The sequence below is a fragment of the Sarcophilus harrisii genome, chromosome 5, assembly GCF_902635505.1.
Source record: "Sarcophilus harrisii chromosome 5, mSarHar1.11, whole genome shotgun sequence".
NCBI classification, from domain to species: Eukaryota; Metazoa; Chordata; class Mammalia; order Dasyuromorphia; family Dasyuridae; genus Sarcophilus; species Sarcophilus harrisii.
Genome location: NC_045430.1, coordinates 286,736,074 through 286,761,258, shown reverse-complemented (window position 1 = coordinate 286,761,258; position 25,185 = coordinate 286,736,074).

The window sequence follows — 25,185 nt, the reverse complement described above, 5'->3', positions numbered from 1 at the left end:
CGTGGGCTCCCCTGCTGTCCCCGCAATGGCAGCAGAGAAAGCCAGCCACACAAGGTTGCCAATGCGACTCAGCTGCAATTGGTACAGTGAGAGCTTGGGGCACAGAGGGAGTATCCCATCTGCAAGGCAGCATGGGGCACCTCTGCCACATGCCTGGGACAATGGGCAGGCAGCAAAACCTCTCTCTGTGTCTGTCTGTCTCTCTCCTTCTGTCTCTGTCTCTGCCTTTGCCTCTGCCTCTGTCTCTGCCTCTTGTCTTTTTCTTTCTCCCATCTCTCTCTCCCCCTCCCCATATGGGGCAGAACAAGGCAGAAGATCCCAGGTCCTCCCCCATTGGGTGCTGAGGTGGACTCCTGGGGTTCCCATCTCCTTGGAAGCTGATCTTCCCCCATCTCCTTGGGGAGGGTGCCCTCTCCATGCTCCCCTGCCTGACAGAGATTGCCACACTCTACAACATGCATGCTGAGTATAAAATTATGGCTGCCAGTGTAAAATAATGCCCTTTAAGTCCCCCCTTTTTTAAAAGAAAATCTCTACAGAAATTTGAATGAAAAATATTTTAAGACCCTCTCTCGTATCAATGCAAACACCAGCCAGTCAACACAATTTTAGTTACAATCCATCTGAAGGATTGAATTCTCTTCTGGGCACCGGGTTTTCAAAAAGACCGACTCGTTGGAGTGAGTTCAGAGGAGCCGGCAAAAATGATGAAAGGTTTGGAAAATCAGCTCTGTGTATAAAGGTTTGGAGAAGCGGGCGTGTTCTGTGGGCAGAAAGGGGGCCTGAAAGAACCGTAAGGACTGTCCAAAATACATAAAAGGATGTTTTCCAGAGGAAAGGGACCGATTATCCTCATTAGTCAACAAGGACAGGACCAAGAGTAATGGGGCTTAAAGCTTCAGGGGAGGAGGAAAAAACAAGATTAAATATTATGAAAACCTTCCCTCCAGCCTAGACCTAGTTAGACTGCAGAAGGGCTGGGGGGACTTCTGCTCCTTTGCCAGGACCCCTGCAGGCTGATTGTCCGCAACAAGAGTCCACTGCACTGATGTCTTTGGAGCTCCGTGAGCTTCACAGGTTGAAAGCTTCAAGACTTGCCTTCAATGTGGTGAGACCACCCGGGTCCTCCATGGGGACCTGTCTGACCACAGCCATTGGACACATGTTCCAAAGGTTTAATCAAGAATTCATTCCATGATGGTGGAATTAAAGTAGAGAGCCCATTAGAGGGTCCTAGAATCTTCCTGAATGTTGCAGAGACTGTTAGTAGCTAATGAGCTCAGAATCCCCCAAGTTGTGGTCCAACCCCTTGTGAGCATGCCCCAGAAACAGTCTGATCCAAGGAGAGGTAGGGGACACTGGGCTCCTTCCCCATGGAAGAGTGCTTTGGGGGGGCTGATGGAGTCCTGCATCCCAGAGGTCATCCCAGAGGCTGACCCCTCCTCTGAATCGTGGCCGGCCTCTCATTTCAGGGACCTGGTCACATCCAGGACTTTTAGCCCCAGTGGGGTCAGTCATCAGAGTACAGAGATTGGACCTGCGTTATCTGGTGCTGAGATGACTTCTCCGGACCTCCCCAGGGAGCAGCAGGAGCAGCAGCAGCAGCAGTTCTGGAGAGAGAGCTTGGGCTCCCATAAGCCTGACAGAGTCTGAAGGACAGTGGCCAGGAGAGATAGGGCCAGCCTCCTACGGGGCTTTTCAGATAGGTGAATGGGTTGGAAACCTCTCTCCTTACTGGGCCTCTTCCTGAGTCACATGGCTCTAAGGGGTGCTATCTATCTGTAAGCTTTGGACAGAGTAGTGCGAGTGCTGCTCTTTCAGAAGTATGATGGGGAATGACTTTCTGAAAAGAAGATTAATTGATGTCATGTCTTATATTTTTACCCCACAGTCATTTCTGAATCTATTCTTTCCTCCCATCCCCACTCTGAAATTGAGAACTCCCTTGTAACAGAGAAAATAAAAAGATTAAGTCAAACCAAAATCAAGACAAGAACTGAACCTGGCAGTGTGGGGGCTCCTTTGCTCTTGGAGTCAATAGCTGTAAAAGAAAAGGGGGGCTTTTGACCAAGTCCAACTCTCATTTTTATTTAACTCCCCTCCAGAGGAATCTTTTTAGAAATGTGATCTAAAATGCACATCTCATAGGATGTGTCCAAGGGACCCCATGGAAGTTGTCTTAATAAATAGAAGGAAAGCAAAAATGATTCCCCTTCCTCACAATCAGGTATAGTTTGAGAAATGTTTTTGGTCATTCAGTCATTTCCAGTCATGCCCGCTTCTCTGTGGCCCCATTTGGGATTTTCTGGACAAGAGATACTGTAGTAGTTTTTCTTTTCCTTCTCCAGCTCATTTTACAGATGAGGAAACCGAGGTAAACATTTAAGTGGTTTCCCCAGGGTCACACAGCTAATATTACAGTCTGAAGATGGACTTGAACTCAGGCTGCAGGCCTGAGCTCTATCCATTGTGCCCACTTAAGTGCCCTCTAGAAATGCCAGCAATAGCAATGAAATAAAAGAAGAAAATTAAAGGCATAAAGATGGGCAAAGAAAAAAGAAAAATTTCCCCATATGCAACAATATGATGCTTTATTAAAAAAAAAAAACTTAGGAGAACAGCAAAGAAGCCAAGTGAATGAATAACCAGCAAAATTTCAGCCTACAATAGAAAACTCCAAAAATCACCAGAATTTTTATATAATAACAAAATCCAGGGAGTAAAATCAGAAAGGGATGTCACTTTCAAAATGACTACACACTGCATAAAATAGCTGGGAGTCACTCCACAAAAGCAGACTCAATACCCTTAGAGATGTGGTTACAAAATGTTCCTTAAAGAAATGAAGACCAATTTAAATAACTGGATGAATATTCAGCACTTATGTCTGGGACATGAGAACAAAATAAAAATGACTATGTTACCAAAGCTAATTTCTAGATTTAGTGCTAGTTTAATTCCCAAATGAATCCTTTACAGGGCTAGGCAGAACACTAACAAAATGTATATGGATGGACCTAAGAGCTGGATATCAAGGGAATTAACAAAAAAAGAGCAATGAGGGGCCATTAGCACTTCTAGACAGCCAACTATGTTGTGAAACTTTTGTAAAGCTCCCTTGGAGCTCCCTTATACAAGTCACATTGTCCCAGGCAAGTTAGATCTCCAGAAGGGTAATGACTGCTCCTAACAGGTCACTCTCCTAAGGAGCCCCCATCAGTGTGCTTCCTTTTAATAGTAAGCCAGCAGACCGTTTCTTCAGCAAAGGCCCTTACTTATACCTGAGTTAGAAAGTAGAACTTCCGAGGGGCTCTGGAGGCAGAATTGCATTGCCGTGAACTTTGATGAGAAGAAAGACTAATTTTGACTAATCTCTAATTGAAATGGAGCATTTGCTTTGATTATGAATGTGGGTAACATTCTGAGAAGTCCATAGACTTCACCTAACTGCTGAAGGGACCCATGCTATGAAAAAGGGGAAGAACCTTGTTACAAAGCATTTCCAACACCAGGGCGCCTCCTGGCAAACACACTCAAAATCCAGGAGAATAATAGAACGGGCCCAAACCAAAAGAAGAGTGGTAGCTACAAGGTACAAGCAAGTGGTCAAGGTGATACATAGCTCCAAACATCTGGACCACGCATCTATCCTGAAGGGCCCTCGGGTTCACTGGGGTCCCTCCAGTTGCTGCCTGTTGGAGGCTGGCTCCTTGGCAATCTTTCTGATCTCAAATCAAATCCAGCCTCAGACACTAGCTGTGTGACCCTGGCCAAGTTCATCCTCTCTGCCTCAGTTTCCTCATCTGTAAAATGAGCTGGGCAAAAAATGGCCAACCACTCATTATGTTTGTCAAGAAAGCTCCAGATGGGTCACAGAAAGTGGGTCACAACCGAGGAAAAATACAACATAACACAACAAAAATAAGCAAGTTAACAGATGGCCCAGGAAGTCCCTATGTACAGTTTAGTGATATACATGCACTCTCCCTCCATTCGAGTTTGACACCGGTTTAATAAATAGCTGACAACTTGTAGTCAGCCTTGGTCTCTCCCATAAAATTGAGGCATGAAAGCTTCCTGTGCTTTCTAGCTGGGGGTAATGTCCATGTGGAATCTGTTTCTGGGATACTTCTCTTGCCAAACTAAGTGAAAATAGAAATAGGTCAATAGAACAGGAATAATGGACCTCAGTAACCATGCGTTTGTTAAACATGAAACGTAAATTTTCTAGGAAAGAACACTCTTATTTGATTAAAAAAAACTGCTGAGAAAATGAAATTAATCTGGCAGAAATTCAGCTTAGACCAACATTTTATACCACACTCCAAAAGAAATTCAAAATAGAAATGTAACCTGAAGGTTAAAGCTCATGTCATTAAGACGAGAAACAACTTGCACTTCTTTCACAACCATGAGTAGGAGATATATTCTTAAAGCAAAAAAGACATAGAAATAATTTTTAAAAAGAGAATGAAGATTGTTTTGATGACATGAAATTAAAAATATCTTTTAGAGCAATTGGGGAAGGGGAAGGGAACAAGCATTTATTAACTTATTATGTGTCAGGCACCATGTTAAACACTTTACAAATATTTTCTCATTTTGACTTACAGTTACTGATGCTGAGTGAAAGGAGCAAAACCTTTGTCCACGGCAACAGCAAGATTTTGTGATGATCAATTCTGAGGGATGTGGCTCTCTTCAACAATGAGATGATTGAGCCCCGTTCCAATGATCTTGTGATGAAGAAAGCCTGAAACAGAGAGAGGACTGTGGGAACTGTGGACCACAACATAGCATTTTTGTTATTGTTTGCTTGCATTTTGTTTTCTTTTTCATTTTTTCCTTTTTGATCTGATTTTTCTTGTGCATCATGATATTTGTGGAAATATTGTATATAGAAATTGCATCTATTCAACATATATTGGATTACTTGCCATTTCAGGGAAGGGGGTGGGGAGAAGGGAGAGAAAAAATTTAGAACACAAGATTTTGTAAGGGTGATGTTGAAAATTACTCACGTATGTATTTTGAAAATAAAAGGCTTTAATTTAAAAAATATTTTCTCATTTTGTCCCACAACCCTTTGAGGTAGGTGTGCCTGATCCTCATTTTAGAGCTGAGGAAACTATGGCAGCAGAGGTTAGATGATTTTCATAGGGTCACAGCTAACAAATGTCTGAACTCAGCCCTTCCTGACTCCGATTCAGCCCTCTTACCCACTGCATCACCTCATCTCATGGACTTAAATAAACTTATGTAGAATGAAGTGAGTAGAATCAGAAGAACAATTTATACTCTAACATAAACACTGTAAAAAAAAGAGCAATTGTGAAATATCTAAGAAATATAATCAATTTAATAATCAGTCCTGATTGCAGGAGGAGCAAGGTGAAGAAAGCTGCTGATTCCTGAGAGAGGTCATGGACTTAAGACACAGAATGAGACCCATTTTTGAAAAGGGGCGGTAATGTTTTTTGCTTTGCTTGGCCATGCTTCTTTTTAAAAATAAAGGTTTTGTCATTTTTATAAATTGAAGATTTGTGTTGAGCAAGTCTATGGGAGCACATTTAGCACATGCTTATATCATGTCTCTGTCACATTGGGTAATTCTCGCAACATTTCAAATGTTTTCAATATTCTATTTGTCATGACGATCTGTGGTCAGTGATCTTTGGCATTACTATTATAACTGTTTTGAGGTACCATGAACCATGTCCACAGAAAATGGCAAGCTTAATGTTATGCGTTCTGAATGTTCCACTAACCAGTCATTCTCGCCTCCCTGTCTTTCCTCCAGCTTCCCTCTTTCCCAAGACACAATATTCAAACTAAAGCTAATTAAATGGTTCGGTGAAAACAGCCAATCAGTGCTACAAACTGCATTATTGTTTAATTTTAAGAAATGGCCACAGGATCCCAGCCTTTAACAGTTGATCAGTCATTAATAGTCATCGATATCGAGACAAGACCAGCAAAAAGAATATGACTTGCAGAAGGCTCAGATGGTCAGCATTTTTTTTTAGCGATAAAATATTTTTTAATCAAGATATATACGTTGGATATTTAGACATTGCCAATGGAACAGGTTGCAGCATTGTGTCAACGTAACTTGTACGCGCACTGAGAACCCAAACAACTCGTGTGACTTGCTTTATTGGGGTAGTCGGGGACAGAATCCGTACCATCTCTGAGGTACCCATCCTATTTTACTATGTTTATACTTGGACTTTGAGGACACTTTTCACTGAACATTGTACATGCTCATGGAAGAACATATCTCTTTGTACCACTTTGTCTTTACACTGTGTTATACTCTTTTTTTTTTTTTTTGGCAAGGCAATTGGGGTTGAGTGACTTGCTTAGGAACATACAGCTAGTAAGTATTAAGTATTTGAGGGCAATTTTGAACTTGGGTTCTCTTGACTCCAGGGCCAGTGCTCTACCCATAAACATTTTTTTTCTTTATTTTTAAAGGAATTTTTTATTAAAGATTTTTATCTTTATTTATTCATTCATTTGTTTTGCTGAGGCAATTGGAGTTAAGTGACTTGCCCAGGAGTGTTAAGTACCTGCGGCTAGATTTGAACTCAGGTCCTCCTGACTTCAGGGCTGGTGCTCTATCCACTGCACCACCTAGCTGCCCCAAAAAGCTTTTATTTTCAAAACATATGCATGGATAATTTTTCAGCATTAACCTTTGTGTCCCAGATTTCCCCCCCTTCCTCTCACCCCCTCCCCTATCTGGCAAGCAGTATGTCAAACATTCTTTGCTATGAGCGAATTCACTTTGCCTGCCCATCAATGGGGAGCACATTGATTGGGGCTCCTAAGTCTCAGCAAACTTGAAGCTGCCCCCATCAATCTCTCATCTTTGCCTGTCCCCACACCTGGAACCCGGAGAGGAACCCTAATTAGCTACACTCTGGTGACCAATCACAAGTGGGAGTGGAAGGATTAGAAAGCTCACATCCATTCCCACGGAAATTACAATTAACTGGGTCAAAAACTGGGCCAATGACTTGACCCGAGATGTGATTGAAAAGTCATTGGGAAGGAACTTGCCTGTGAAATTACCTTCCGACCTTTCCCTAGACTTGGGATGCTTTATCTTTATCGATGACTTAGAGGGGCTGAAGACACAAAGGAAGGGAACCTTCAATGTTTCTCAATGAAAAGTCGGCTGGGATCATCTGCTTTATGTGGAGGGAGGAGGAAACCGCTTTGAAGGCTTTCTGTGGGGAGTGAGGTGGCTGCTGAAGGACGTCTGCATTGGGGGTCCTGTTGAGGCTGCACACGCTGGCCCCTCTCCGTCACCAGGCCACCCAGGAGACCTCCATTTTTGCATTTTAGAATAGGTGTTGAGAACAGATATGGGGTTTGGAATGGGCCGAGGGTAGCGAGCCACCGCAGAAATCAGAGCCTTTTCAAGGGCCTCTGGGAAAAGTGGGTTCCTTTTCTTTCTTGTGAGCTTTGCTGCCGTGCACAGGAGTGAGAAGGATGACAATTTTCATGAGAAATGTTTGTTATGGAAGAAAATGATGGTAATTTCTTTTCACCAACTGCACTCTGTTGATACTCCTCCACTGTAAAAAGACAGATGGTGGAAACCACGACTGCTGTACTCCAAACAGAGGGTTTCTTAGTGTTTGTTTAATTCAATACAGCTGCCTCCACAGTTTTCAAACCACTGTTGTATAGAAATAAACTCTCTTAGAAGAAAAAGTTATTCATTTCATCTTGTTTGTGCAGTTGCTGCCAGCTCGCCCAAGCCCTGCACTTTCCAGAGCTGGAAAAACATCCAGGAGAGCTTGGGGAAGTCGACGAAAGGCGGCTAAACTTTGGGTGGGCCCTGTTACTCGGGGTCACCTCTTGGGCTTCGCCCCCTGGGGCCCGGGCAGGCCCCATCGTGGTGATGTTCAAGGCTCATCTGTTTTCCAGGCCTAGGAGTGAATGTGCACCTTGAAAAAAATCAAATGTCTGAGCTTCTGGGGCTTGTGGGTGGGATTCGGGGGATTAGAGGGAAGGAAATAAATTTGAGGTTTCCAGCTCTGTCAGTCAGAGCCTGTCCATATCACTTGGGACAAGAGGCTTTCCTTCCTGCTGCAAACACTTTCCTTTCAAAGTAAGAGGCTGTGGAAGGGAAGGCAAGATGGGAAGGCGGCCCCACCTCCCTCTGGGGGCTACTGAAGGGGCGCCGACCGGGAGGTTCCAAGGAGACACGGCACCTTGGCCTTTTCACCCCCTCCCCACTGCCCCTTTCACCACCAAATTCGGAGTGTCCCATGTTTCCCATATTGGCTCAAACTGTTGGCCTTCAGGTTTTCAAAAATGAGCTGTTGCTGCATCTGCATCTCGGGTCCCAGGAGGCCCTAGGAGGGCTCTGTCAGAAGAGAAGCATTTGCTTCCATGCTGAGGAGGGAGAGGGGCCTGGGGATGCTCAGTTGTCCTTTTTCGTACCAGAAGAACGTCACCTAAAGGAAAAGAAATCAGGGAGGGCTGGGTCGAGTTCTGTTTGTCCCACTGGAGGCTTCTAGCAAGGGATGAATCCAAGAATGCCCAGAGACAACAGAACCACCCCCTCCCCCCTGCCCATATACGGAAATTAGGGTCTACCTGAAGGCAACGGAGCGCCCCGAGAATGAGACCTGCAAGGGGAGCCTGGCATTTGTGGGTTAAGACCCCCCTGCTCCCCTCCCCTCAGGATGCCTTCTCTCAAGCTAAGCCGCCTGGTATTCACTCTTGTGCAGAGAACCCGGCTCCCCCGGGCTGGCCCGCAGTCTCAGTGCCAGACGTACGTTTGCCTAAAAGACCATTTTCTGGAGAACCGAGACGGGCAAATGCTTGCACACAAGGACCCCCCCCCCAAGCTCTCTCTGAAGAACTCTGGAATCGATCGTCTGGCCCGGGAGACCCTGGCCCAGGCCCAGCACGGTGCACCCTCCCCGGAGAAAGGGCTGGGGCTGGGAGCAAAGCTGGCCGGAGTTAGCTCCGAGGAAACTCGGGATGCCCAGAGTTAGAGGAGCCGCCCCCATGGTCAAGGGACGATTTGTGCCCGAGAGCGCAGTCCCTGCCATAATGGCGTCCTCTTCCACAACACCAACCAGCTGCCACCCGGGATCCGGCTCACTCTATCAAACACCTATTTTGTTGTTGTTCACCCTTTGGGTTGTGTCCCACTCTTTGTGGCCCATCTGGGGTTTTCCTGGCAGAGAGAGCCAGCAATTGGTCTTCTCCAGCCCATTTCACAGATGAGGAATTGAGTCAGACAGGGTCACACAGCTAGGAAGTGACTGGGGCCACTCCATCGTCCTGACTCCAGCCTTGGCATTCTCTCCACTATGGCACATTTATTAAGCACCTACTGTATGTCAGACTCTGACATTATCTGTCCCCCCCCCTTGACCTTTGCAGCTCCCTTTGTATGTTATTCTCCCCACTTGCCCCATTAGGGACAGAGATCTTTCCTTCTTTGTACCCCAGCACTTAGAATGCAGAGCACACAGTAGGCACTTAATATTAACAGAATTGTGTAATATAATTGTAGTGATAGAGCCTTTCAGGACTTCCCCGGCCCGGGATCTCCTTCTCGCTAAGAGGGGCCTTTGCAGGAGGATCCCGGGCCCAGCAGCTCCAGCGCCTCCCGGGTCCCCAAGGGGTCTCAACCCGGGCTGTGCCCGTCCTTGCTGCTCAGATTAGGAGGTGGCTGCTCCTTGGCTCCGCCCTCCCTGAACCCCGTGTCCATTGGGTTTGCCAATCCCGTTCTTTCTTTGTCACATCCCTCCCCGAGCACCAAGATTGGGCCAGCTCAAGGTCCGTACTCCTCCTGGTTGTAGCAGAGAACTTGGTCCATCCCTGGCTTCTCCTCCAGGAAGAAGCTGCCCTTCTGAGGATGGCCCCATGCCGAGTCCCTTACGAGTCCCCCCTGTCCTTCCTTCTACTCCACTTTCCCCAATAGGCTGGAACGTTCCCTGCTGCTGGGAATGGCTTCCTCGTTTCCCCCACCCCGCGCTCTTCACCTCCTCCGAGCCACCCTCCTGGGTTACTTCTCATTTTCCACAAAGTTTTACTTTCTTCAGTACATTAGGATATTTCTTCTCCCCCCCGCCCCCCTGCTTGAAGAAAATCGACAAGGAGCCCCCTGTGGAAACAAGCACAATCCAGCAGCACGAACCCCGCCTGGACCATGTCCCCGGCCAGGTCCCTTTCTGCCCCAGACCATGGCTTCTCACATATAGCTCAGGTCACCGTCTGCTCCTGCCTCCTCAAAGGCCCAGCTTGGTCTTGAAGGCCTCTCTTCCTTCCCATCCTTCCTTGCCCCCAGCCAAGTTGGACCACCCACTACTCTTCAGACATAGCCCTTCCTCCATCCAGGCACTCTCGCCACATTCCCGGGACATGGAGCCCCACAGGGAGGGGCTCCAGCTCTCAGGGAGCCAGCGCCCTGCTGGTCTCCATGCTGTTGTCGGGGTGCCAGGGAGTCCCTTCTGTGTCTTCTCCGGGAACGTCCGGCTCTTCAGGACCCCGCTGGGGTTTCCTTGGCAGGGATGCTGCAGCATTTGCCATTTCCTTCTCCACTGGCTGCTCCGCCGCTGCTTGCGAGGCAAATAAGCGAGTGTCATCCTGCAATTTCCTCCTAAATGTCGTCCCGGTGGGAACGGCCCATGCTGGGCGCCTAACTGTCCAGCTGCCTTCTCTTCCTCCTCTGGGGAGTCTTTCCGGCTCACCTCCAACTCGGATTCCTCTGGGAGCCCTCCCTTCTTCCCCACAGCCTGGAGTGCAGGAAGGCCTTCTGGAGGAGAGCCCCTTTCTCCTCCCCCGTGAGGAGATCAGCCGGACACCTGGAAGCCTGATGCCAGGCTCTGGCACCCGCAGACAGACATGGCCCCTCCATCCTTGCCACGTTTCTGGAAGCTCCTTTATGGCCCAACCTGCGCACCTGGTTCTAACAGACCTCCCAGGCCTTTCCTTTGTCTCTCCCCAGCTTCCCAGTCACCGACACCCCTGCCCTCGGGGTCGCCATGTTTGGCCCCCAGCTCCTGCTGTCCTGTCAATAAGCTTCCCCCATCTCTCCCACAGCTCCTTCCTGTCCCATGCTCATCTGTCCCCATCCTGCTCCAGTAGGGCCTGGATCCCCAGCCCAGCCCAGAGATCGCTCTCCTTCCAATCTTTCTCCACATCTCATCCCGCCGCCAGCTTTCTCTGTCCACCTCAGCTTCTGAGGCTTCACTTCTGTAGCCACCTGGTCTCCTGCAGCGGACCTCGCTCTTCAGCTCAAGTCTCTGTCTCCCTCTTTTCCCACAGTCCCTCCCAAGGAAGCCTCGGGGCAATATTCTCAAACTGTTCCGATTAAGTTGCTCTCCCATCCCTGAGGTGACTACCGGCGCCTTGGTGGCTTCATTTGGTGCCTTTGGCCGGCATGGAAGTCCCGCTTTTGGGCCCTCTCCATTGGGCTGCAGCCTTCTCATTTGTAAAAGGAGGTGGTCTCTGAGGGTCTCCCACCTTCTCCCATGTGTTGCATTAAACCAAGCCCGAATCTCAGGGGCTAGAAGTAGCTTCCCACACGAGGTGGGTGTTAATGCAGAACATGGAACATGTCAAATTTGGGAATGAAAACTCCGATCTAGCAAGCGGCAGCCCTAGCTTGTGGCTGCTCCTGGGGGGCTGGGGGGCATCGAGTGCCCCCTCTATCCTTTACCCCCTCTGTCTTTGTTCTTGGCACTGCCTCTGTATTACCCACAAATGCACACAAGCACTCACACATACACACTTTTACACAATCTTCACACACACACACAATCTTCACACACACTCACACTCACATAGACACACATACACACAATCTTCATATACTCCTACACACACTCACAATCACACATACACTCACACAATACTCTCACACTCTCACACACACACTAGCTGCTAGTGGGCAGGCAGCCCAGCTTGACTCATTCCCTGCCTTCTTGGGGAAGGATTGAGGGCAAGGCTGGCAGAGAAACACGTGGAGGTGTCCCAGAGTCCCTACTCCCTCTGTCCCAGCAGGGTGGGTGGTCTTCAACCTTCCAGCTGGGCTCAGCGTCTGGGTTTTCGGGGGCTGGGATTGGAGAGTGCCTCACAGGCTTTTTCCATCCCTACTTTGAAGGGTGAAGGCCATCTTCGGGGAGGGCAGCTCCTGGGGCTCAGGAGAGGCTGGCACCCTGGGGAGCCCCCTCTGACGGCCCCCTCTAGCCTGAGATGGGTCTCCTGACTTGGTTCCCTGAGGTTCCCAGGCTGGTTCCTACACACATCAGAACAGATTATTCGTGGCTCAGCCTTCCTCGAAGCCCACTTGGAGCTCAGTGTGGGTGGTCCAGGAGGGAAGGAAGGCCGATCTGGGGAAAGGGCTGTGATTTGGAGGAGAGCCCTATCGTGGAGCCCAGAAGGGGAGGGCTGAAGCCTGGGTGCAATAGAGCCTCAGGTTGGAGCTTTCAGGCAGAGTTTCCAAGAGACAGCTGACCGTCCTTGCTGAGGAAGGGTCTCTGGGCCAGGCTTCTCTCCTGCCCTCAGAGGAGAGCTTTCTATCAGGCAGGAGCATGTGACATGGGGGACTTCAATGCATAAGACGTCTTATCTGCCTGGAGCCTCCTACTTTCTTCTTTTAAAAACTGAATCCGTCTCATGATCTTTTTGCAAATCTTTCCTATGTTCCCTCGTTAGCTCAAGAACAAAGAAGAAAAATTTTTGCATCCCTGGCTTTGGGGGAAAGCCCCAAAGGAGAAGAAAGCCCCCAGAGACTGCAGGGAGGGGGGCTGCTCCTAGGCCAGGCTCCAGGGCATCTGGGTAAACTGTGTGGCTCTCCAGACCTTTGGTTACACTCCTAAAATGAGTGGAGGTGACCCCCTGCACTCACACCCAAGAACTCTGCCCTTATTCTCCAAGGAATAAGTCTGATTAAGGAAACAGTTTTGACCCAGCAGATGCCCTGGTCCCCAGGCGACACCTTGAGAAGCCTCGACTAGGAGCCTAGCAGAGCACAGGTGGGGAGTGGGGGGCCTCCCCTCTGGAATGGGGATAGGCCCTCCACCGCAGGGCTGATGATCTGCTTCTGTCTCCTGTGTTCATTGGGGCTCTGCTGACTCCGTGGAAGGGACAGCAAGAATGGACGTGGGCCCTCCTGGTGTTTGTATTTTTAGAAAATAGATCTGGTTTAATTCAGGGAGGTAGCAAGCTCCCGGCCCCACAGCCGGCTTCCATCCTCCTAAAATCTGGGTAAATAGGAAGAAGTGAAAGGCGGTTATGGGCTCCCTCCCCCCCAATCAGGGAATATTTCTCTTAGGACCCACCTAGGCCGGGAGCCCTACCTCTCGGGCAGCTTCCCCCGGCGGTGGGCAGACCACCCAGGCGCGGCAGCCACAGAAACTGGTTTCGATTTCGAGGAGCCAGAGAGCCCGGCTATCCCCCTGACGGTGCCGGCTCTGACTGGCTCCCCCACTGCCCTCCAGCTCCTCCCTGCTTGCCCGGCTGGGTGGCTGTAACAGGACGAGCCTGGCCACTCACGAGCCTTTGCTGGGCATCTCACCACAGATCTCACCCAGGAAGCCACAAGAAGCCCAGAAGCAGTTCAGAACCCAAACTACCAGCAGGGCCTTGGGCTGCATTCGGGGGCCCAGGGATTCCAGAGCAAGGGACACCCTGGTTCCCCGTCCTCTGCCCTCCGGTGGCACCGTGTTCTGGGCACCAAGGTTAAGGAAGGGAATGGAAGGTCTGACACCAGCCATGTCTCCAGAGAATCACAGATACCCCCCCCCAAAAAAAAAGAGGAGTGAGGGACCGGGTGCTGGAGGGAACGTGGCCACCGTCCGGGGCCGTCTTGTTCGACTATCCTTACTTATAATGAAAATGATGTTTTACCTTATTTGGAGAGCAATGGTGTTGGCAGACAACGGAAGCATCTCCCAAAATGGAACAGAGGGAAACATGGACGAGCTGAACAACTCAGAAAGTAACTTGCTGACTGTATATTTTAGACACACACACACTCACACACACACACACATACACACACATGCACACACATACACACACACATGCACACACACACACACACACACACACACATATACACACGTATGCACAGGACTGTGGACATTAGGAATACAGGAACCAACTGTGGGTAAGACACAGTCTCAGTTCCCCATACAACCCTCTTTGTCTCTCCTGCCCCAGAGAGGAAAGCACGCTCTTCCTTTTTTGCTATTCACATCTTTTATAGAAGACCTGGCTCGGCTGCAGGTTACCCCAGAGGGAGATTAGGGAAGTGAAGGGCACCCTTTGGCCCTCTGGATGGAGAATGACCAGTGCTTCTGCCCACCCCCCACCAGGGTCACATAGCACTGGGCAAGCTCGTCCTCTCTACACTCAAACTCTGACCTGGCTTCCAAACTTACCTGCTGCACTGCACTGATGCTCTCCATCCACAGGGTGGGCCCTCTTCCCGGCCCCATCGTTCGGGGCCTCTGACCTCCGGTCAGCCTGGAGGTAGCCCGGCCAGGAAGTCGGCTAGGGGCGGGCACAGGTGCGAACAACTTCTCCATTTCTGAAGGTTCGGACTGCCCCTGACATTGCCCATTCTTCTGAGTCTTCCTTCCTGGGATCCGTTGTGAAAGGGCCCCTGGAGGGCCGTCCCACTGGTGCCCCCTCCGGGAGGGTGCCCGCCTGCCTTCCCAACTTTACTTTCATGTGGCTGGAACTAGATAATGTACTCAATCACCCTAGAAATGTGAGCTGGGGAAATGATTAGTTTGCTCAGCTGGGAAGTCACCAGTTCTCTGTCTGGGGGAGCGAGCCCGAGGTGTTTGCCACAGCTGCTTCTGCTGAGCCCATTACGCTCAGACCATGAAGAATCCCCACTCAACTCCATTGAGATTTGCACTGAGTGGGAGGATCTCATTAGGATGGTTTCCTAGGGAACTGAAGGAACATGAAAAGGGTGGTTTTTGAGATCTATATTTAGCTTGATGGAGCTTTCACGAGCCATAGTCTTGCTCATTAGCTTGCTTTTGGTTTATCCCATTTGGCGAGTCTGGTTTGGGACAACGACTTCTTTCCGAGTGAATTGAACAGGTTCACTTCATGTTGTGCAGGGGACTGCACAACGATCTTTGTCACAGATGAGTCTAGGGATTACTTGGCCTGGGCAGCCTCAGGGAGCAAAGTCTCTCCGATCTTGCCTTAATAATTCTGGGCTCCCTCTTGGATTCCCATCAGGTGTGCTGGTAAGATGAGGAACCGGGTTGGCTCAAGATTCACAAATGGGACTGAGCTTTATTTGGTGGTGCAACAGGAAGGAAGAGCAGCTGGTGTATTAGTGACTGTGATTGTGACTATTTTCAAGGTTGACAAACTCCTGTTTGTCTCCAAAAGTTGACAAACAGGAGTTTTTGTTGACTGATCTGATCGCGTTAGGTTCACAAGAACATGGGCTGAACCTTGTTTCCTGGCTGGAAATAGAGCATATAAAATCCCAGGGCATTTTGCAAAGGTAGATTCATTTAGTTTAGAGCAGAGGGGAGGGCTTGGCTTTAGACAGGTTCTGTGTCTCCTTTAAGGTCTCCCAGCCCCCGGGCCTCCTCATCCATAAGGGAGGCTGGCTCTGGAGCCCTTCTAGCTCTGAAGGTTTGGTCTCATGAACCAGATGATTTTCTCAAACCTCATTCACCCCCAGACTTACACTTTTCCAGGCTGCGATGTAGACACCACCTGATAAGCACTTGTTAACTAGTGCCGGGGTGTGCATCTTACTCTCATAAACACTTCTGTCTATCTGGGCACCCTGAAAGTGCCTCAGAGTCTCCCATGGAGTCCAGAAGCAAAGGCAAACCCAAGATGACCACGAAGGGACAGTGAACACAAGTCTGAGCCCGGGAGAATTCTTGGCTCTTTGCACCATCAGCCTGTGCTGCAGCCCAAGGGGACCGTGGGTCAGCATGCGGCTTGGTCACCAGGGCAAGGCAGGTGCCAACGGTCCTCTTCTGGCATCCTGAAGAGGTGGACAGTGCACTCACTGGTGGGGGAAGGGAGAGAGGACCTCCGCTGACCTCTCGTGGAGGCCAAGTGACTGGGTCACTCCCTTGGACCAAGCTGCAGGAAAGGTGGAGAGTGAGAGCTGGAGAGGGAGTCAGAAGCCTCTTCCCCAGGTGAGATGAAAGGAGCCTCATGGAAGGAGGAAGGGGCTTTTCTGGAGCTGGCTCCATCAGCCTTCTGGACAGAAGAGGAATGGCCCTCTGCCTGAGGTGGAGGAGCAGGAAGGGACAGTGGCGCTGCTTGGCCCATGGAGGTTCTGTGTCTCTACCTGGCTCTGCTAGGTGTGGTGAGGATGGGTCCCTGAGGGAAGGGGGTGAGGACGGGCCCCTCAGGGATCTCCTCCTCCCACTCTTCTCCAAGGGGGACTTGATTCTTGCTAGGAGCTTTTTTCAAAAGGGAGGGTCAGCCCCGATGCTGCCAATCAAGTCTCCTTAGAGAGTCTGTAGGCCAGAATTAGACCCATCTGTCCCCTTAAAGATTGCTCATCCAGGGGAAATAAATTTTAGGTTTAAATCGTGTTCTTGATCTCCATCCACTGATAGAAAATGAGTGCCTTGCACTATATGTCCAAGGCTTGATTCTCTTCCCACAAAATGCTGGTGCCCCAATGAACACGCATAGCAAACCAACCCATTTATCTAAGTGGCTGTGGCCAAACGCAAATGAGAGGAAGTACGTCTATGTGTGGACATATATGTGTATGTCTGCATGAGAGATACATACTAATATATATGGGTACGTGCAAAATATGTGTATATGTATGTATATGTATCTACATATGTGTATGTATATGTATCTATATATGTGTATGTATATGTATCTATATATGTGTATGCATATGTACCTATATGTATATATGTGTATGTATATGTATCTATATGTATGTATATGTATCTATATGTGTGTATGCATATGTATCTATATGTATCTATATATGTGTATGTATACGTATCTATGTATGTATATGTATATGTATCTATGTATGTATATGTATCTATGTATGTCTGTGTATATATATATATATATATATATATATATATATATATATATATCTATATATGTGTATGTATATGTATGTATATGTATCTATATATGTGTATGTATATGTGTATATATATATGTATGTATATGCATATATATATATATGTGTATGTATATGTATCTATATATGTGTATGCATATGTATCTATATGTATGTATATGTATCTATATATGTGTATGTATACGTATATATATATATATGTATATGTATCTATGTATATCTGTGTATATGTATCTATGTATGTATATGTATCTATATGTGTATGTATATGTATCTATATGTATGTATATGTATCTATATATGTGTATGCATATGTATCTATATGTATGTATATGTATCTATATATGTGTGTATATACGTATCTATGTATGTATATGTATGTGTATCTATGTATGTGTATGTATATGTATCTATGTATGTATATGTATATATATATATATATATATATATATATATATATATATATATATATATGTATATATGTATCTATATGTATGTATATGTATCTATATATGTGTAAGTATACGTATCTATGTATGTATATGTATATGTATCTATGTATGTGTATGTGTATGTATTTATGCATGTATATGTATCTATGTATGTCTGTGTATATGTATCTATGTATGTATATGTATCTATATATGTGTATGTATATGCATTTATATGTATCTATATATGTGTATGTATATGCATCTATATATGTATGTATATGTATCTATATATGTTATGTATATGTATCTATATATGTATGTATATGTATCTATATGTATGTATATGTATCTATATATGTGTATGTATATGTATCTATATATGTGTATGTATATGTATCTATATATGTGTATGTATATGTATGTATATGCATTTATATGTATCTATATATGTGTATGTATATGCATCTATATATGTATGTATATGCATATATATATATATATGTATATGTATCTATATGTATGTATATGTATCTATATATGTGTATGTATATGTATGTATATGTATCTATATATGTGCATGTATATGTATGTATATGCATTTATATGCATCTATATATGTATGTATATGTATCTATATATGTGTATGTATATGTATCTATATATGTGTATGTATATGCATTTATATGTATCTATATATGTGTATGTATATGCATCTATATATGTATGTATATGTATCTATATGTATCTATATATGTATGTATATGTATCTATATGTATGTATATGTATCTATATATGTGTATGTATATGTATCTATATATGTGTATGTATATGTATCTATATATGTGTATGTATATGTATGTATATGCATTTATATGTATCTATATATGTGTATGTATATGCATCTATATATGTATGTATATGCATATATATATGTGTATGTATATGTATCTATATGTATGTATATGTATCTATATATGTGTATGTATATGTATGTATATGTATCTATATATGTGCATGTATATGTATGCATATGCATTTATATGCATCTATATATGTATGTATATGTATCTATATATGTGTATGTATATGTATCTATATATGTGTATGCATATGTATCTATATATGTATGTATATGTATCTATATATGTGTATGCATATGTATCTATATATGTATGTATATGTATCTATATATGTGTATGTATATGTATCTATATGTATCTATATATGTGTGTGTATATGTATCTATATGTATGTATATGTGTCTATATATCTGTCTATATGTATATGTACGTGTATGTATATGTATCTCTATGTATATATATATCTTTATATGTACATGTATCTATCTACATGTATGTATAAGTATCTATCTATATATATATCTGTTTCTATATGTATATGTATATGTATCTCTCTATATATATGTATGTATGTGTATGTATGTGTATCTGTATATCTGTATGTGTATGTATAAGTATCTCTCTATTTGTATATGTATGTATGTGTATGTATGTGTATCTGTATATCTGTATGTGTATGTATAAGTATCTCTCTATTTGTATATGTATGTATGTGTATGTATGTGTATCTGTATATCTGTATGTGTATGTATAAGTATCTCTCTATTTGTATATGTATCTATATATGCATATGTATTTCTCTATATGTATATATATCCTTCTCTCTATATATCTCTATATATACGTATATGTATCTATCTATGTCCATGTGCATCTGTATATCTGTATGTGTATGTATAAGTATCTTTCTATTTGTTTATGTATCTCTCTATGTGTATCTATATATGCATATGTATCTATGTGTATATGTATCTCTCTATATACATATATGTATCTATATGTGTATGTATCTGTATATCTATGTGTATGTATAAGTATCTCTCTATTTGTATATGTATCTATATATGCATATGTATCTCTCTATATGCATATATATCCTTCTCTATATGTATATGTATCTCTCTATATACGTATATGTATCTATATGTGTATGTATCTGTATATCTATGTGTATGTATAAGTATCTCTCTGTTTATGTATCTCTCTATATGTATCTACATATGCATATGTATCTATGTGTATGTATATGTATATATATATATATCTTTCTCTATATGTAGATGTATCTCTCTATGTAGATGTATCTCTCTATGTGTATGTGCATGTATTTCTATGTCTGTATGTATAAGCATATCCACACAAGTGTGTGGATATTCCAGGAGAATATGTGCCAGGCAGTTCACAGAGGGAGGGAGTCTCCCCATAATTCCTTGGCTCAGAGAGAATCTCAATGTCACCCCAGGGGAGATTCTTCCATGTCTCTAGTGTGGCCGGCTGGGAATGGGGGTAGGACGGAAGTGCCGGGAATGAGGGTGGGATGGAAGTCAATTCCATGCAGTTCTTCTACATGTCGCCTTCTTAGTCTTTCTCTCCATTCAGGGCCCGAAGAGAATCGGGAACTGGGCATCTTCTCCCGTGAAGCTGCAAGTCTAGGGGGATCTCTCCTCCGAACTGGCCCATTCCGGCCCTCCCGCAGCCCTCAGCACTGAGCGCCCATCTTCACCAATGAGGAAAGTCCCGTGCAGATGGGCAGGGAGCAGCAGACTGCTCACCCGGTGAAGGGTCATGGGGAGGGGACATTCGAGCCCGGGCTCATCCCACCCCACCCCACCCCCATGGGAAGCCTCCTCATCCCAAGATGGTGCTTGTTATGAGCAGGAGCAGGGCATGTGACCGGGACAGTGGGAGCTGGACCTTAGCCAGCGGGGGGTGGGGTGGGGGGGTGGTCCTCTAGACATTCAGCTCTCTAGGGAAAACACCTTTAAGCCTGATGCGTATAATTCATGTTTTCCCATAGCTTCCTTCACCTGACTCGGGCCGAGATGTCCGTGCTCGCCCTGCCCCCGAGGCGCCCCCTCCCGCAGGGAGGTTCTCCCAGTCTGGCAGAACAGATGAATGCCCAAGAAGGGCCCCCCGAAAGAGGAGGGACGAGTGCCGGCTGTTTGCGGGCCCCGGGTGTGAGGAGGGTGAAGCCTGAATGTCTGCACAGAGGCTGGGCAGCTTTTAGTCACATGCAGGCGCTGTAGTCTGAAGTTCCGGGAGGTTCTGGGGGAAGTGCTGGGTCTGGGAGGGATGGAGGGGAAGCCCCTGCCCCACTGAGCCTGAGCTGGGGATTCTGGGCCCTGGCTTCCAAGGACACTACTCAGAAAAAGGATGGCCGAGCTGCGGGCTTTGTGCTGCTTCGTGCAAAGTTGAATGAAAACATGTGTTTGTGGCCTTTGAGATTATAATGAGAGAAGCTTCTGGTCTGGAGATGTGGAAAGGAGATACCGGCAGGGCTTCCTCCTCCTTTGGACCCAGAGGAGTGGGGATGGCGATCTCTGAGAAGTCCCTGCTTTGTTCTAAGCACCGCAGCCAGCGTCTCAATCTCCTTGGTAGGTGACGGCCTTTTCTTAATGAAAGGCTCACGGGATTCACTCCCTAAGGTCTTCAGCACCTAATGTCTGTGTATGTGTGGACATGTGTGTATGAGCACTGTGGGGCTGGGATGGTCTCTTCTTCCTCTTCCTCCTCTTCTTCCTCCTCTTTGTCGTCCTCTTTTTTTCTCCTCTCTCTCCTCCTCCTCTTCCTCTCCCTTTCCTGGCTTCTCTCCCACTTCCTCCCGCTCGCTGCTCTAGCCCCGAACCCAGGGACAGGCAGCCTGGGACAAACCCAAGAAACTCGGCTCGGGTTCCCTTCACCCCCCTCCTTACCACAGGCGTTGCTGCTGGAGCTGAGGCTGCCACTTAATTAAGGGATAAAAGCAAACACAATAACACGACAGTGGCCCGCCAGGGAAACCACAGGGCCGGCATTTACGTGCGCCTTCCATAAGACACATCTCATTAACTCTGGAGACAGGACAACAAGCTTTCTTCTCAGTTCATTTCAATATATGTTTATGTGGTGTTTAAATTCCCTTTGGGTTCACGTAAAGGCATAAAAGCCATTCTGATTGGGCAGCTCCAGGCTAAGCTCAATCCCGCTGACCTAAAGTCTTGGGGTAGAACTTGTAAAAGCTCCCCGAGAAGCCTCTTTCCCTGATCTGGGCCACCCTGCCACGGACAACAAAGGGAAGTGGGATGCTGCCCCTTTAAAGACCAAAACTGCCCCAGAGATTGTTCTTGTTTCATTCACTTCTCAGTCTCCCGCCTCCTTTTATGTGTTCGCTGAATCAGACCCCAGAGGCTGGTCATTAATGGCTCAAGGTTGAGTTTTCGGGAAGTCTTGGGAGGGATTCAAACTTCTAGGCTATGGAGGATGTGAAGAGGGGCGCAGGCACTTGCTTGGCCAGGGAGTGGCTGGCACAACGCTGGGAGGACATGTTTCTGACCGGTGAGCTGGGCCGGGCCCCTGCCTTTGACCCTTGTTTGCTGGAACCCTGCTCCGGGTACCCCAACTCTCATTCTACCTTGCCTAAAAGTGGGGCAGCAAGGAGAGGCTCCCCAATCACTGCACCCACGTCCCCTTTCTAATTTGCGCTCCTCTGCATTTGCTATCTCTGCCTCGGTGAGGGGGAGGATTGTCTCCCCTTTGCATCCCTGTCTCCATTCTCGGCACCCTGAAATGGCACAGGAAGTGCTTACTGAATGCTCTCTGTTGATTTATTCTTTGACAGATCCAAACATTAACCTTAATGGGGATGAAATTTCAATATGCAAGTCAGCTGCATTGGGAGGGGGGAATGGCGAAGGATGTGACCAGAAAGTGGTCACTTTGGGGGTTTTAGGGATTACGAGCTAAAGGCAGCTAGGTGGCACGGCGGACAAGGCACTGGACTTGGAGTCAGGGACTAGGAGACGGCCCAGAATAGAATGGACTCTCAGAACTCTGGGAACAGGGAGGTGATGCACCTGCTGGCCTCTCACCTGGTCTGAACACATCTGGAGCATTGATTTGAATCCTGGAAGCTACACAATCAGCATGATGAAGATGCCCAAGATTTTCCTCTAGGAAAATCCATGGAAGGCACTGTAGAAATAATAAGAGTAACCCTTTGTTTAGCTACCGTTTATATAACAAAGTTCTTTATAGATCACCTCATCTGGGCCTCTCAACAACTATGACACAGAGATGTTACTGTTATCTCCACTTTTACATATAAGGAAACTGAGGCAAGGAATGATTAAATATCTCAGGGATGGGGGAATCATCTAACTAGTAGGTGTCTGAGTAAGGATCTGAACTCTTGTCTTCCTCACTCCAGGTTATTTGTGCCACCCACCTTCCTAGGGGAATTTAGCCTGAAGATCTGGGGAAGTGTCTGACTAAGGTCTGGCACAAGAGGCCTGAGATTTATTCTGCCTGGCCCCAGATGGCCGAAAAGCAGACAGATGTAGACTCAATAGGAGAATTTTCTCCAAAATTAAAACCACCTCAAGGAGAAATGTCCCAATTCCCCCTCTCAGCTGGGGGTAACGTGCAAGTTTGATAAGCATGGGATTTTTGCAACATATCCATAACAATTTAGGGTCAAACCCAGATAGAGCTCAGAGACTTGACTCCTTCTAGATTAATAGTGAATACTCTTCAAGTTTGCTCATCAAACAACACTGAACTCTTCCACCTGGACCATCCTCTCATCCACATTGGTTCCTATTTCCCACTAGAACAGTAGAAGCTCCTTTCTCCAATGCTTTGCCCAAATCCAGGTGACATGATGGAAGCAGTCCATGTCGGAAGGACTGTAGGAACACAGGCAAACTGCATCACTGGTGGAACTAGTAAGTATTGCTTTGCTTCTGCGTTTCAATTTGGAATTGTCCAGAAACGTGACGAACTCTCCAAACCTTTGGATCAACAGCCTTACGGCTGAGCTTATAAAAAATCATACTATCATGTTTTGTGATAGAAAAAAAGTAGCAAAGCGGATGCTTGCAGAGTGGGTTAGAAGCAGCGGGGGAGAGCAAAAACAGAAAAACAACTACGGTGCTTAAATGTGCTGTAATACTCTTGTATGATGTAAGGCTTAGGGTCGTTATAGCTCTGATGCTACAACTAGATGAGAACACAACTCAGTCAGTCAATCAACAGATCTTCAGACTATACATAAAATCTTTGAAAGTTGTTGCATGAAGTGAAATGATGGGCAGCAGGAAGCTGTTCGAATGGGCTCTGCCCTGCCTCTGGGATCATTTATAAATTATCCAGCTAGTTAGGAAGAGAGCTTAAAAATCCAGAATAGACCAAACTAAAACCAATGACTCCATGAGACAACAAAAAAGATCAGAACAATATCAAAAGATCAACACACATATTTATATATAAATGTATACATACATGTGTATATATACATACACACATACATGCACACTCCCTTGAACATCAGCCCCTTATCATAAACTTTTCCTAAAAGTAGTTTTTCCTAATAGACAATTTGCCTTCTGTTGTAACTTTTTTTTTTATGCAAGAGCTTTCCAATTTCATGTAATACAAATTATTTATCTTTTGAAGTTGGAGTTTGCCCCTTTGCTTCAGAATTTACCACCTCTTGCCCTGGTTCAGTTTTGGAAGCTATACTGTTTGTTCTCTTAACTTTTTTCTCGTGTGATAATTAATATCCACTTGGCATTTATGGTGGGCTTCATCTTTTTCTCGTGCTTATTCTTTCTCCATAGTTATAGGGATTTTGATCTTTTTTCTGACTCTGAGTAGAAGTGACTCACACATCAGTAATCAGTCATTTTCTGTCTTTTAAAATGAATCAATTTCAGTTTTCTGATATTTTTTCCCCTGCAAGCAGTTGGGGTTAAGTGACTTGTCTAGGATCACCCAGCTAGGAAGTATTAAGAGTCTGAGGCCTGATTTGAACTCAGGTTCTTCTGATAGGGCTAATGCTCTATCCACTGCACCATCCAGCTGCCCCAAGTTTCATGATGTTATTGAGACTCATGTTCAGTGCCTTCTAAATGCTTTCTTTAATGAAAATGGACACAATGTATTGGTGTGAGATTTGTGGGTAGTCCTCAAGTCTTTTGGCCTCTGTCCTCCCTTACTCCAAAATCTTATTTTCCAAGATACTTAGCCCCATCTACCCCATTCCCATCTTTGCACTGAAGTCACCAAGGACCCCCCAAAGATACAATTTGGAGTTTATTATTTTATCTATTTACTCATTCATTCATTTATTACTGAATTCTTGACCATCTTTCCCTCTTCCCTTTCATCCTTAATAATTACACATAACCTGAAGTTGTTTTTAATTATATTGCAAATACTTCCTAAGGGCACAAAAATGAGTCAATTAGCCTATGAAATGATGGTTCTTGTTGCTTTGCGTGTGTAACAGTGAGTTGATTGAGAAAATCAATCGTTGCCCCATCCCAATTACAATAAATGATAAAATCGTATACTCTGAGACCTTAACGAGGTAAGTCAGAATAGCATTAGCTGCTTTCATGGGTAATCGAAGGAAATGCTAAATTTTGGTGAGAAAAAATAAACATGAAAAATTTTGTTGCCCATCATAGACTCCTAGTAGGTCTAAGGACCCCAAAAGAAAAACCTGTGTTTAGACCATGTGTGAAAAAGTCAGGGTTACCCGGGATGATTTTGCACAGGAAGAATAGTCTTCTTGACTGAGAAGAT